The sequence below is a fragment of the Rattus norvegicus genome, chromosome 7 (genome assembly GCF_036323735.1).
Source record: "Rattus norvegicus strain BN/NHsdMcwi chromosome 7, GRCr8, whole genome shotgun sequence".
Lineage (NCBI taxonomy): Eukaryota > Metazoa > Chordata > Mammalia > Rodentia > Muridae > Rattus > Rattus norvegicus.
Window position 1 is genome coordinate 44438909 of NC_086025.1, and position 15536 is coordinate 44454444.

At 38.8% G+C, this 15536-nt stretch overlaps 1 long non-coding RNA gene across 1 annotated transcript; it reads left to right on the plus strand.

Annotated features, from left to right (window-relative positions):
• Positions 1–7499: 7499 nt before the first annotated feature.
• LOC134479592 (uncharacterized) lies at positions 7500–11145 on the plus strand. Its single transcript, XR_010053131.1, has 2 exons — positions 7500–7675; positions 10905–11145. It is a non-coding gene; the product is annotated as an uncharacterized LOC134479592 (long non-coding RNA).
• The last annotated feature ends 4391 nt before the right edge of the window (positions 11146–15536 follow it).

Below are 15536 nucleotides of genomic sequence, written 5' to 3' on the forward strand. Positions count from 1 at the left end.
AAGAATAAAGACTTCGAAAGTTTTGAATGCACTTGAACCATGAAAGTATATGTTCCATGTAAATATAGCAAAATAAAAAAATGGCTTATGGGTTTAAGGCTGGTAAGGAAATACCCATTTAATTATTAGTTAATTTCTAAGCTAACTGAGAATAAATTATACAGCTGAACAGAACAAAGAAGACAAACTTACAAAACTGAGGTAAGAAAGGCAATAAATAGGATAAGAGCAATTGTAGCAATGATTTTTTTAAAAAGTCAATGAATAGCAAAAATAAGAGCCAAGTTACGAAGTATTCTTTCAAATCTAAAGTGTTGCTATATTATATTGTTTTACATGTCTAGTTTTATCAGAAAAAATGGAACCTAAAGAAAAGAACAAGAACAAAAAATAATGTCCACATAAAGTACAGTCAATAGAAACTTCCATATCAAGTACTGGTCCATAAATGTCCCTCAAGTGCACTTCTATTCAGGACTGACTAATGGTGATCTGGGAGCATGCAAGAGTAAAGGAAGCAAAGTCATTCTGGATAGTATGTCCCCGAGATGTGTGGTTGGACCTGAGCTATTTCCTCTCTCATGTTTTGTTGCAGGTTACTAGGATGTGAACAGCCTACTCTACCACATCCTTCCCCTGGGATGATTCTTCTGCCATGCCATTGACTATAAAGCACTAGGATTATGCCTTGAATTAGACTACTTACAATGTAAGCTAATATACATCTTTTTACATGTATAATTATTTTCTTAGTGTTGGGTTATACCTATGTGTGGGTAGGCATGCATGCATATGTATGTGCAACAACATGAATGTGGAAATAAGACAACCACTTTGAGAAGTTGTTTCTTGCCCTCCTACCTTGTTGAGGTAAGGCGTCTGTTGTTGTCACGCTAGTGGAAAGCTTGAAAGCGTTCAGGCAATGGTTCTATGTCTGCTTCCTATCCAGGGGTGACAGAAGTGGGACAACAACCATATCTAAATTTTTATGTGGATTCCACAAATTAAACTCAGGTCACAAGGACTATTTGGCTAGTACTTTCCTCACTAATCTATTCTTCTGCCCTCCTCCCACATTCTTTAAATTTATTTAGTTGGAGTATTTTGTCACCACGACAGAGAGGTAATTAATGCATAAAATTAATACTGATAATAATGATGACACCATGCCATGTGATCCAAAGTTTTTCCAACTCCTTTGCAGGAGGAGTTGGGAAAGCCTGGATAGGAATTCTAGAAAAAGCTTAGAGGTTTATGATAAAGAATATGACAGTTTAATGGGTCATTATGGTCTATGTTCAAACCATAGACTGGTGAAGACTGTGGACAATAAAAACTCTGCTTATGAACTTCCAGACTGAAATGAGTCCGTGCACTGGACGCCTTGAACAGAGGCCATCTGTGCCACAGTCTGGAGTAGAATGAGCTAAGTCTGTTCATGCCTTCAGTCTTTAGAGAGTTAAGTTTAAGGTGACAGCTAGTTAACATGATGGAAGGTAGGTCAGGGCTGCACAGTACTCAAGAGGTGCCATGGGAATGGCTGGCTCCTTTCAGTAGAGTTAGGGTGAGTCAAGAGTAAAAAAAAAACCCTCAGTGGAAAAATTTGAGAATCCTTTTCTTCGGTCAGAAGAGGATTTCTTTTAAAGTTGGAGCCAAGGAAGATGTGGTTTCTAAAGATCAGTGTCACTAGAAAGAAGCCAGTTCTGTAACTTGAGCCATTAAGTGGCTGATGCAAGATGATTACTTTCTTTGGCTACACAGCAAGAAAGCTGGAACAGCATAATGGGGTCTTGCTTCAAAATAGAAAGGAAAAAGAAGGCTGGGTAGATAGGTCAAGGGCAGAACACTTGGCTAATATGCTCAGTGGGCTCTCATTTTAGAAAAACCCAAGCATTTTTCACCTTGAGAACAGCTTTTTAATCAGAAAGGCCCCACTTATAGGTTTAGTGCTATAAAAATGTAGACCTTTTAGTTGCATTCTGAGACAAAGACTTCTGGATGCCCTCCTACAATGGCACCATTCAGGGAGGTGGTTCCTCAGGATTTGTTTCTCTATATTCAGCCATGAGTAACTCTGAGAATGCTGAGACCTGGACACTGTGCCTCTCCTGTGAGGAATGAAGAGATTCTAAAGAGACACTTGCACCCACACACCTAATTTTCAGAGTTTTGAAACAATGGATAAGAAGTTGAAAATTCCTCAAGAATCTTACCATAGAAGAAGGAAAAGGCTGAAGCCTGGTGCCAGGCAGAGGAGAAACTTCTCTTCCAGGAGAAGCCATTACACAGTTCTGATGACTTGTCAGATGACTTTGTAGGACAAACTGAGCAGGAAACAATGGTGGGTCAAGGAAGATTGGGAGTGCACCTTCAACTGGACTGCTTAGCTATTAAAAGCTATTGAAACCTAAACCTTATTTTATAACACCAAAAATATTAGAGGGAGCATCCTCTTATTATGGCTACAGTGAATATATCTCCTTTTTCTGCTTTTTCCTTTTGAAAAAGCACTTTCCTTTGAAACTGCCATACTGAGGTTGGAGGGCTGAGTCTAGCTGAATTGGAAAGCCAAAACCCAGCTACAACTCAACATATGCTGACTCCATTAACAGCATTGCTCATGTGATACTGCTTTTGCAAGCATGAAGCATGGGAGAATTACAGTGTCACACATGCTTCTGCTAATACTCCAAACACAGACAAGGAAAAAGCAGCAGCTTGGGCTGGGTCAGAGTCCTTGAGACGTGCATTGAGTGGGCAGTGTGCGAAGCTGGAAGAGTGAAGTTGGCATTAGAGTGGAGACTGCAGGAAACTAGACAGGCTGGTAACATTGAATTCTTACTGGGGTTGGGGATTTGGCTCAGTGGTAGAGCGCTTACCTAGGAAGCGCAAGGTCCTGGGTTCGGTCCCCAGCCCCAGAAAAAAAAAAAAGAATTCTTACCATAGCTAGCAATGAGAGTATAGCAGTCAGGGCATAAAGACAGGAATATCTATATATTCTATATACTATATCTATATCTATAATATTCTATATACTGAGTGGCACTTTAAACATATTAATACTGAACTCCGTCACCAAGAATGCACTAGGTTCATATTAAGGAAAGAAATCAAAGTACTTCCCATTCATGTTGTTTAACAAAGATGGAACCCAGATTTAAACTCTCTACTTTGCACTACCTATTTTCCACTCTCCATGTCTGCCTTTTGTATGAGTCTAAATCTGTGCCTGCCTGAAGACTGTCATGCAAGTCTGTCCCTGTTCCTCTGTGTATATGCCTCTTAGTAGCTGTCTGAACATACTTGTCTTTCACAAAGTTCTCTCTTTTATTAAACAGCGCATAAGACAGCAAATGGGAAAGAAAGAGGGGATATTTTGTAGAAATTTTACAAGGATTAAGCCACTGACTCCAACTGAAACATATAAGAAACAGTACTACAAATATCAGTGTTTATCAAGCAACATCCATATGTTTACTTACTATTTATGATGGCTATTTATATATAAGATTGCATTAAATATATTTGATATTTGCTGTTTTCAGTAATGATTGGCACACACATTATATTTAAATCAGGGACACAAAGTTATATCTGTGTATCAGTATAGGTTGTAAATGTTGGGTACACAGGAAATTCCTAGACAAATATTATTAGTTGTTACATTGTTCTCTTTAAGGCAGGCTAAGCCAACAGGCTGAGTACAGGATAGTATTGAAATCTTAACTGACATCAGCTTGTCATTTACTTTAGTTTGAGCTCCATCAAAAGTTCAAGCTTCTTTGAATGTAAGAGATAGCTTTATCATGCTGCACAGACACGGCTTCGGAATGCCCATGATACTGTGACGACTGTATACTTAATCCTGATGTCAGACAGGGACTTGAAAACTTAATACTTATACTTTTGTTTCTTGCTTTAATCAAATTTCTTCATGCTGTTTTACTCATTTTTTTTAAATGGGGGTGCTTACTTTGCAAAATTATATCATGGAATGGTCCTCTGTCTTCGTTTTCATGCGATCTCACAGATAAGCTTGCCTTGTGTCTCAGAGGAAAGGTTGACTAGAATTTCTGGCACAAGGCTAGAAATATCATCACAATAGATCTTGAAGCTGACTGGGTGAAGTTTCGGATTAGGAGACAGACATGACCCTCTGGTGCCAATGATGAAGGGTGACGATTTAGATTTAAATGTCTATAAAAGCTCATATGCTGAAGGGTTGGAACACAGGAAATGCAACTCTTGAGAGGCAGTTGGATGCTTTAGCAGTGAGGACTCGCTGTGAGGAGCTAAGTCACTTGGCATGACCTCAAAGGCTGTGTGAGAGGCTGGTCTCTTCCTTTCCCTCCATCTGCAACGGGTAAGGTGAACAGTCTCCTTTACCAGCTGTTCTCATCACGAGCAGCTGTGCCAAGTATGAGTGGAGACCTCCGAAACTGGAAGGCAAAATAAGCATTTTCTTCTTCCTTTTACTTATTTTTAAAGATCATAAGACACTTGCAACATTTCTATCTTACCTTTCCTCCCTCCAAGCCCTCTTATGTAATTCCCCTCCCCCCTCTCTCTCATATATATATATATATATATATATATATATATATATATATACTGTTCAGTCTGTACAATGTAGGACAGACAAAAAATTAATGAGACCAGAAAGCAAGCAGGCATTGCTAGCCTGATATGTGATTAAAAAGATTTCAAACAAAAACTAATCAGAAGAGATAAAGAGAGGCAGTTTATTCTAATCAAGGAAATAGGAAACATACAACCAAAAACTACATTAGTATCCTAAACATATATGTGCCAAACACTAGGGTGGGCAATTTCATTTAAAAAAAAATCTACTACTAGGTTTAAAGACATCACTTAATGTCTATTCATTATGAGTAGGTGATTTCAATACCTCATTTTCTCTAATAAGAGGCCATCTGGAAATAAAATAGATGTCAGAATAAATTTACATTATATATCAATTAACATCATACAACAAATGGATTTAACAAACATTCACAGAAAATGGGTATTTCCTTTTAAAATTGATTTTTCTCAGGTACATTGTTACAGTGACAGAGAACACATTAACACAGTCCCTAGGCAAGTGTGCCTAAATAAATTACTATAATATTATCCCAAGAGCCAAAAGAAACTGTGTTTGAATAACTAAACAAAAATATTAGGATACTCTACTGATGGAATATCAACAAGAAGCAGAAATTATTTAAAAAAACGAAATTCTAGAATTGGGTAATACAGCGCTTTCAATATCCAACTGCCAACAATGGATATAGTGGTCAGGCAGGGGTAAGGCAAGGAACAAGATTAAACACTAAATGAAACACTTTTAGAAAGAAGATAGACGTTTAAACCTCATACCAAGAGAGGACTCAAAAATGTCAAGAAGTGCTTGCTTGACAGGACCCTAATATGGTTGTCTCCTGAGAGGCTCTGCCAGAGCCCTATTTATACAGATGAGAATGCTTGCATCAACCATCAGACTGATCATGGGGACCCCAATGGAGGAGTTGGAGAGAGTATTTAAGGAAACAGTTTGCAACACCGTAGGAAGAACAACAATATCAACCAACCAACTCCCCCAAGAGCTCCCAGGGACTAAAACACCAACAAGTGAGTACACATGTAGGGATCCATGGCTCCAGCCACATATGTAGCAGAGGATGGCATTGTCTGGCATCAATAGGAGAAGAAGTCCTTCATCCTATGAAGGATCATTTCCCCAGTGTAAGGGAATGCCGGGGCGATGAGGTAGGAGTGGATGGGTGGGAGTGGGAGCACCCTCATAGAAGCAAGGGGAGGGAGAAAGGAGATGGGAGGGGAGGGACCTAGAAAGGGGATAATTTCCCTAGAAAGGGAAACGTAAATACATAAAATATCCAATAGGAAAAGAAAATGATGACAAAATATTGGACTTAATGGACACATACAGACCACTTCTCCAAGTAATAGCACGATATACATTTCAAGTAAAAAGCAAGCTTCCATCAGTATAGATTATATGTTAGATTTCAAATAATTCCCTGTATATGTATGGATTGAAATCATACAGTTTTTGCATATCTACTTAAACATAACTGAAAAGCAAGAGAAAATACAAACAAATTAGGAGATGTACAAATAGAAAAAATGTTAAATAGGACCCTCCTCAGCAAACACTGACACAAAGGAAATTGTGTTGTGATACCAGAGAGCTAAAAAAACACAACACAAAGAAACATATGAGATTCAGACATGTTGGTTAGTGCTACAATTGCATTTGTAAAATCTATGTTTGCAAAGAACAAAGGTCTCAAGGGAAGAGCCTAACTTTTTACTTTCAGAAAGAATATAGAAGTTAAAACCAAAATAACTGGGGGAAAAATAGCATACATAAAAGAAATTAAGAGTAGAAACTCGGGAGTAAATAGAAAAGCGGTACTCCAAAGCAATGAGTGAAAGGGTTCTTTGAAACTATCAACAAAATATGACTTTAGCCAGATTAACTAGAATCCTGAAGAAGAGTCAAATGACTGAAATCAGAATTAGCAGGGATTATCCTACCACTTCCCTCTCAAAAATAAAAATAAATACAGACTTTCAGTATTTAGATATTAAATTAAGCAACATACATGCAATTTACAAATTACTAAAATAGAAGTAATATAAGCTAAAAATAAAAATAAAATTAAAAATATGAATGGACATGTAACAAGCCATGGGGTGTGTGTGTGTGGAGAGAGAGAGAGAGAGAGAGAGAGAGAGAGAGAGAGAGAGAGAGAATATTAACCATAAGATTCATTTGCACTAGTAAAGATCTACCATGTGTAACCATCATTACGACGTCTCAATTTTTTGCTACTACTGTGACAAAAAACTCTGAGGAGATAAAACTTTAAGACAGAGTTTAATAATCTTACACCTTTAGGTAACAGTCTGTCACTAAAGGTGAGTCAAGAAGGAACTCTCAGCAGACAGTCACTTCCATACGGAAAAGCACAGAGAGAATGAGAGTGTGAGCCTGTCAGTCAGCTTACTTTCTCTAGTCTTATAGGATGCTGAACGCAGTTCCAGGGAAAGGTGCTGCTCACACTTAGGCTGAGGCTTTCCACATCAATTAACATCTTAACGATAATCCCTCACAGACATTCCCATAGCCCAATTGGATCCTTGTTTGACAATCCCTCATCAAGACTCACATCACAGATGATTCTAGACCATGTCAAGTTGACAATTACAATCAACATCATACAACATGATTTCGTCATCTACATCTGTGCTAGGTTATGCTTGGTAACTATCCTTGGAAACCTGTGGCCTGCCATAGGCTGCAGTTTGGACATAGCTGGTAAAGCCAGGCGATCTTACTTATGAGTCATGAGTGGGAAGACTCGCAAGGATGTACAGCAATGAGTCACAAATCTCTTCACTGTTCAGTAACAATGGCCTCCTAAGTTGCCCCACACATTCCTTTAAAGTTCTCTCATGATCACAGCCACCTCATCTGAAGGATTTAACAAAGGACCCTAACATTCCACTGAACTACAGAGGGGACAGAAACATGAAAACAATCTTGGAAAAGAATGAAGTTGTATATGTTGCACTATCTGACTTCAAAATTTACTACAAAACTGGGGTAATCAAATGCTGGGATGCTTTCTATAAAACAGAGATACAGGTGAGTGGAGTAGAAATTCCAGCAGGATAAAGAAGTCTTTGGACCCATGTTCAATTTATTTTCAACAATGGAGGGAATTTTTTTTCTGAACAAACAGTGCTTGAAAACTGTGTCCAATCTTTTCCGTCTAACACGGTGACAGCTACAAAGGTATATTAATAAGTGCAGGTATTGGAATCCTGTATGTTGCAAGGGAGAAATTAAAGTCCCTTTGAAATAGCTCTTCAGTGCTTCAAAATATACGGCATAGAGCTCATACAGAAAAAAATGATGCGGAAAAAACTCCTCCAAACGCCTCAGTATCATATACAAGTGTTCTTAAGCCATAGTCCTCTCTGTGACAATGGAACTTATAAATCTCTTGAAGGAATGTTCAGGAGTAAATCTTTGTGACCCTTAGTTATTCGATAGTCTCTTAGACATAATATCAAATGCACGAACAGGAAAAGAAAGGAATTCGTATGGGCTCAGAACATCCCAAGACAAGTTCTCAGCACAAAGGAGATACTGTCTGCCTCAGAGGGATATAGGACAGGAAATAAAAGAGAAAGACGTGAGATACAGGAGAAGAGAGAAGGGAAAAGGAACAGAGAGGGGGGTCAGGGATATTTGTCCTGGAGGGACAAAGGACTGCCTCTGGATAGAGGAGACAGATGTAGCCTGAAGGAAAACGGTGGTTTATAACAGTAAAAGGAGAAACCCCACGTTCGGATGAGGTGTTTAATTTTAGTTAGACATGTTAATTAGGAGAGCCAATGGGGTCTTTGGATTGCTGGACTTCAATACTTTGATAGCTGAACCTTGGTAGTCTGTCTCAGGAGGAGGGAATGGCCAAATAAGGGAATAGACCTTGGCAGCTAGCTCTAGGAATGTAATCTAAAGGCTTTTAGCAAGGCAGAGGGAACAGGGGAGAAAGGCAAAACCTGCCAGGACCATTTTTACCATGCTCAGGCTGACAAGAGTCCCTTCAGAAAAAGAAGAGTAAATTGAACTGCATCAAAATAAAAAAATATATATGTGTTTCAAAAGCAGTCAGGAAGAAAATAAAAAGAGAATTCGCCTGAGTAGAAATAAAGGTGTTAGAAAATTCTATAAGAAAATTGCATTTGGATATGTAAAGAAACTCTTCCAAACAGCAGAAGATGAGACCCAAATTTATAGAAGGTAAAGTGAGTGGATGTATATTCAAAGAAGACACACAGGTGATCTATACACACACGGAAAGATGCACAACATCACTCGTTACTAAAAAGTGAGAGTGGGAAGGGCAAGGTGGTACCGCCTACCACAACCCAGTGCATATAATAAGCAGATGACAGCATTCGCCAGTGATGGCCAGGATGTGAAAAACTAGGATTTTTCATATGTTGTTGATGAACTATGAAACAGTAACTCCTCAAATTGTGTTATCACATAGTGATGTCACTATGTTTTATGGTCAAGGGAAGTAATAACATATCCACAGAAGAATTCATACATGAATAGTCATCAAAGCATTCTTGTGATGACAAAGACATCAAAAACAATCCAAATGACCATAGTAGATTGAAATAATGACATATCCATACAATGGAGTATTTTTTGCCTCTCTCTCTCTCTGTCTCTCTCTCTCCCTCTCTCTTTCTCTCTCTTTCTCTCTCTCTCTCCCGCTCTCTCTCTCTCTCTCTCTCTCACACACACACACACACAAAGAAGTCATTATAAATATTATGAAATGGTAAAATCTTTAAAACACTATGACAATAAGTGAAAACAGGCTTTAAAATATATAATATATAATATAAATATATATTTAAAATGTACACAAATATATTAAACCTGCATTCACGTTAATTATTCAGAATAGTGCATCTAGGTAGAGAGGTTGCTTAGGGATCAGGGTCAATTGACATAAGAAGGGAATGCTGATTGGAATGAGCTCTACATTGGGAATAATGAAATGAAACGTCTAAAGTTAGAAACAGTAAAGATCCTACAACTTTATTGGTGCTCTTAAAAATGGACATTGTGCACTTCAAATAAGTGAATTTGAGTTCATAATAATTATCAATAAGCATCATGAAAATAAGAAAGAAATCATAACTTCAATGTAATGTGCTTACAGAACAGATGATAATTCCAGGTAGAAATTAGAAAACTGCCTGTTGATTTCCAAATGTTATTAAGTAGAAATGTTTAGAATAAAGTTATAAAGTACAAGTTTTCAAAGGTTAATGAAATAGCAAAGAAGAAGACACAGAGTCCATAACAGGAAATGGCTACAAACCAACTTCTTTGAGATACTATGCTCATGCCCATGGGTTTGCATTGGCTTATAGCTATCATTTTAGAGAACAAAAACGCGCCAAAAAAGTTTCTTTGAAACCAGACAAGAGATATTACTAAGATAAAAGGAGCCAGCCGAGATGAAAGCGTGTGGTGCTTCGCTATTTCTGAACTTCCCAAACTTTTCAAAGACATTTGGAAACCAGAACAAAGCTTCAAGACAGAGCAAAAGCTAAAGGGAGCCATTATCTATAATAGAAATTGCCAAATATAAAGTGGAAGTGATATGTGAGCCCCTGGGTCTATCCTCTGAGAACTCTTGGAGATTTTTCACGGGAACCTAAATAGAAGCAGGATTTAATGAAAAAGAAACATCACTGTCTTCATGTGTGTGGAATTCTCAAACCTCCACTTGGTTCTTAGAGTAATTACTTATACATGTGAAAACAGTTAAAGAAAATATTTTCACAAGAAATATAGTGGAACATCAAATGAATCTAACTATGGTGTCACAAATCTAATTATGGTCTCGCTGTTTTAGCTATATTGCTTTGTTGACATTAGAATTTTAATCATAGTGTTTGTATCAATTCACAAACTCTTGGCAAGGCTGGCTTTTAAGCAGCTGACAAGCTTGAGCAAACTAGCCAAAAAGATTCTGTAATGGAGTTAAATGGCTTTTGAACATTGTGTTCAAAGCTGCATTATCCGTAGTTGTTATTTCACTGGACCTGAATTCGATTGAGGGATGCACCTCTGGATGGGTTGGTGAGCACATTTCCAAAAGTGATTAACTGAGATGAGGAAGAGTCCCCCATAGTGGGCAGCTTTTTCGATCAATAGATCATCTACAAAGAGGACCAAAGAAAAGGGAGTGATCTTTGCTCGTGATATTAACTTCTCTATGGTGACCCACTGGCTTTTTTTTGTTTGTTAGTTGTTTTTGTTTTGTTTTGTTTTTCAGTTGCTGTGATAAGTCAGCAAAAGTGACTTCCAAGTTAGAGTCCAGCAACAAGGGAAGCCAGAGCAGGAGTGGAAACAGGAAACTGGAGGCAGAAACTGAAAGAGAAGCATGGAGGAATACAGAATGTATAGTCCACGTACAAGCCAACAACACCTACTCGGGAGGGGCGCTGCCCACAGTGGTCTAAATCCCACCCCATGAATTAACAATGAATAAAATATCCCCCTAAATATGTTCAAAAGTCAGTCTCACTTAAAGGAGTCCTCAGTTAAAGGTTCCCTCATTCCAGATGCTCTAGTTTGTATCAAGTTGACAAAAAGATTAACCCAGCTTAGCATCTACTTCTGCTGCTGGCATCATCCCTGACATAAGAACTCTGCTTCCTCAAACCTAAGACAGTTTAAAGTCCCACATCTCTCCAGGAATCTACAGGTCAGTAGTGCTAAGAAAGCTTCATCAGCTGAGCAAGTTCTTAGCCTCTCCACCGGGAAAATGCTCACCCTTAAGACTATCCAGCCTGCTTCCTGGATTTGAATCTAAAGTTCCCCCCTTTTCTCAGTACATACTGACTTTGTTAGTCTCTTTTCCCTTAGAGCGCCCAGACTAATATAGTGCACCAGTAGCTTTTCAAATGTAATTTTCTAAAAGATGCGATGCTGAAGGATAAGGTAAACGAGATGAACTCCGGCAGAGAAAGTGCTTCTGTTCTCTGCTCCCCCACATGCTGCCTTTCTTATCTTTAAATATGGAACGTTATCATCTTGCAGATATGCAAGAATGGTTAAATAGAACAATCCTCTGAAGCATTCCTTGTGTAGCTGGAACACACAGTAAGTCCTCAGTCACTGGAGTCCTCTTCGTTTCTGTCAAGAATGAATCTGATTTTATAAGACAACAATGTAATCCAGGATAAAGGACCGCTGCTATTATATTTAAAGCATCTGAATATTTATTAAGGATTTTTAACACTCTTTAGCCAGTATGGGGTCTTGCCTTACTCATTGGCATAAGTAAAATTATGAGGAAAATAACAATCTGTAATTAAATATGTCGCGAGGATCAGTGTCTGAGAAACGAGGTTTGCCTCGTTGTCCTGTGTAAAGTATGGGGGAAAGTCTGACCCTAGAGTGACCACAAAACAAACTGGCAGGATGTGCAAAAGAAAGGGAACACACCAAGCTCTTACTGAGCTCCTCCAGCAGAGACAGAAGTGGGAAAGGAAACAGTGGTTACTTTTCAAATCGCTGTGCTTGTCATGCAAATGAGAGCACTATACATACTTGAGTGCACAAAAATAGTTTATATTTAATTAGGATGTGCTCTTTTCTTAAAAGTCTACAGAGTAGGTAAGCTTCAGAGTCATACCAATGGCATATAGGACAACAAGCTCTCCTTAATATAATTTTAAAATTTCCCTTCTAGATGGTCAACATTGTGAGTCTCGTTCACCTAGTATGTTAAGGCTACTACAAGGTCTCTGGGGTTGTGGTGCTGAAAGGCATTGGATAAATGACCTACTCAGACTGATTATGCCAGGAATATAATCCGTGTGCCCTTACTCTTTCATCAGGAAAAGAGAAGCCTCACCCTTACAAAAGACTGAGAATCTACTAATGTCTGGTGGCTCTACCTCAGACAAGCTCACTACAAAGGGATAGAAGTGTCAGCAATGAGTGAGACAGGAAGAGTATATCTGTCTGTCAGTCTGCCTGCCTATCTGTCTATGTCTTTCTACATAGCTATATAAATATATAAAGATATATATGCATCTACATATAGATGCATGTATCTATACACATATACACTGATATATATATACATAAATATATAGAAAGATCAATTGATACAGATATATTAGAGAAGCATATATCACACACATATATGTATGTACGCATACATACACAAACACACATGGATGCACACACATTCATACATACTCACATAGGCCTTGGAAGCTCCAGAGCAAAACAGGTAGAAGAATCATTCTTTTGGAAATTTTAAATCCATAATAAATGACGAGGTTGAATGTAGAAGCTAAAAAGATTTGCAGTAGGTGTCCTACTCTCACTTGTCCACTGTCATCATAAAGTTGGGAGGAGCAGCGAACATGTTTACTGTGTGGTGAGTACTGTTCAGAATCTTTTACACAGATTATCTCATTTGATTCCAAGGCCAACTTACTCTACAGGTGCAGTTTCATTGCAGTTTCACAGATGTGGAAATGAAGCAAGAGATATCAAGCGATTTGACTAATATTCCACAGCCACTAAGCTATGGGCCAGGGGCTCACAATAAGCATGCTGGTTTCAAACTGAGGACTCCATTAAAGCTTCACTTCCACTGACTGATGGCTAAATTATTAGCCCGGGTTTTCGCTTTTACTTAAACTTATTGTAGTGTTTCTCAAATTTTAATGCATTCACAGATCCTTACATAAAGGCATACATGTTCAACTCAAGTTTGATTGGCAGTATTAGGGATTGCGACTGCAATTTTGCCTTACTAACTTGAGAAATTAAACCTCCTATGAAACAATCTTACTCTAATATGCAAAATTGCATGCAGGTTGTAATACCAGTGCTCCTTAGCATGCACTAGTATATGTTAATCACAGAAAAATTACCAACTCATCAGTGGCCAGACATTTTAGTGAAATTAATCTGCATAAGGCCTATCTGCTCCACTGATCTATTCATTTGTTTTCTCTTTCCTGTTCCCTTTCTTCCACCCTATCTATTCATTACTCGTTCATAACCATGGGCTAAGTTTGTGAACCAAGCAAAACGCCACCTGTGCACGGCTCTATTAATGAGCACGTACTCCCTTTCGCTGAGCCTTTCATACCACTCCGTATTGGGTTAACTTAAATCAGGTTGAATGCTAAACAACAGAATTTTCTTTATAAAACGTTCTGTGTATGACGTGGCTGTGTGCATGTGAGGTGTGCACGTCGCCCACATGTAAGGTCAGAAAACAAACTTGAGGGTCAGTCCTTACCTTCTTTCCTATTTGACGAAGGGTTCCTTCAGTTGCTTGCTGATAAGCTCAGGAGATTGCTGGTGTCTTCTTGTCTCTCCCAGCCACCCATCTCACCCTTACAGCACCGGGATTATACACATTTAGGATCCACTTTATGTGAGTTCTAGCAATTCAAACCTTGGTCTTCATTCTTCCATGGTAAGCACTTTTTCCCACCAAGTCATCCTCCTATGCCAGAATTAATTCTTTTGTAGCCAGCTGCTAGTTACGTGTAGTGTAATCTCAGCACTAAGGAACCAGAGACAGATCTCAGGAAATTTACAAGTTCATAAGAGACTTGGTATTTAAAATGTGTGTGTGTGTGTGTGTGTGTGTGTGTGTGTGTGTGGTGTGTGTGTGTGTGTGTGTGCATGTGCGTGTGTGTGTGGTGTGGTGTGTGTGTGTGTGTGGTGTGTGTGTGTGTGTGTGTGTGCGTGTGTGTGTGGTGTGGTGTGTGTGTGTGTGCGTGTGGTGTGTGTGTGTGTGTGTGTGCATGTGCGTGTGTGTGTGGTGTGGTGTGTGTGTGTGTGTGTGTGTGGTGTGGTGTGTGTGTGTGTGCGTGTGCGTGTGTGTGTGGTGTGTGTGTGTGTGTGTGTGTGTGTGTGTGTGTGTGTTGGAAGAGAGTGTCAGAGGGTAGAGGTGGTACTCGGCTGGTAAACCACAAAATGCTTAAATTTGGATCCACATAAAAGCTGTTTGTGCTCGGCAGCCTGCCTCTACCCCGACCCAGGTGGAGCAGAGAAAGAAAATACACCTGACACAAACTGGCTAGTGAGACTAGTCAGTTGGAGAGCTCTGGGTCCATGAGAGATGCTACCTAAATGTTTAAGGAGGGTAATTATCAAGGAAGACACTAGACATCGTCTTCAGTCCTTGATGTACACACATGTGCACTCTCTCGTACTCACTCACATATGAACACACAGACACATATTCAAACGTACTACCCAGACAAACATGTGCAATTAAATAGAAAGTTGGAGGTTGGAAAGATCGCTCAGTGATTAAGGACACTGACTTCTCTTTTAGAGGACCAAGGTTCCATTCCCAGCACCCACATGATAGCTCATAACCATCTATAACTGCAGGTCCAGGAAACTGCCCTCTTCTCTCCTCTGCAGGCACCAGACATGCATGTAGTACAAAGACAGAGATGCAGACATACCACTCATACAAAATCAATCAGTCCATCAATCAATTGTACCTGAGGAATGACATGTAAGGATGACCTGTGATCTTCACATGTACACACACATATCACACACACACACACACACACACACACACAAATAATTTAAAACAATTCTTGCTTAAATCTACAGATAAATTTAAGATACATTAAATTATATCTTATAATTCAGACTTTAAAACTTCAGTGGACAAATTCTAGTGTGTGTTGAGAATTATTAAAATGTAATTTGAATATATGTCGTGTTATTTTCGATTTATGAGTGGATAACAGAAATGATGTGTTTGGCTCTAACACATTTTTATCTGTTATCAACCTTGGGAACCACTTATGGCTGTCTTTATCCTGTTTTAATATTTTCACACTTTATCTTTCAAGTAAAAAATTCTTGGGTCTCAACTTCCCAATATACCAATGGCACAAGT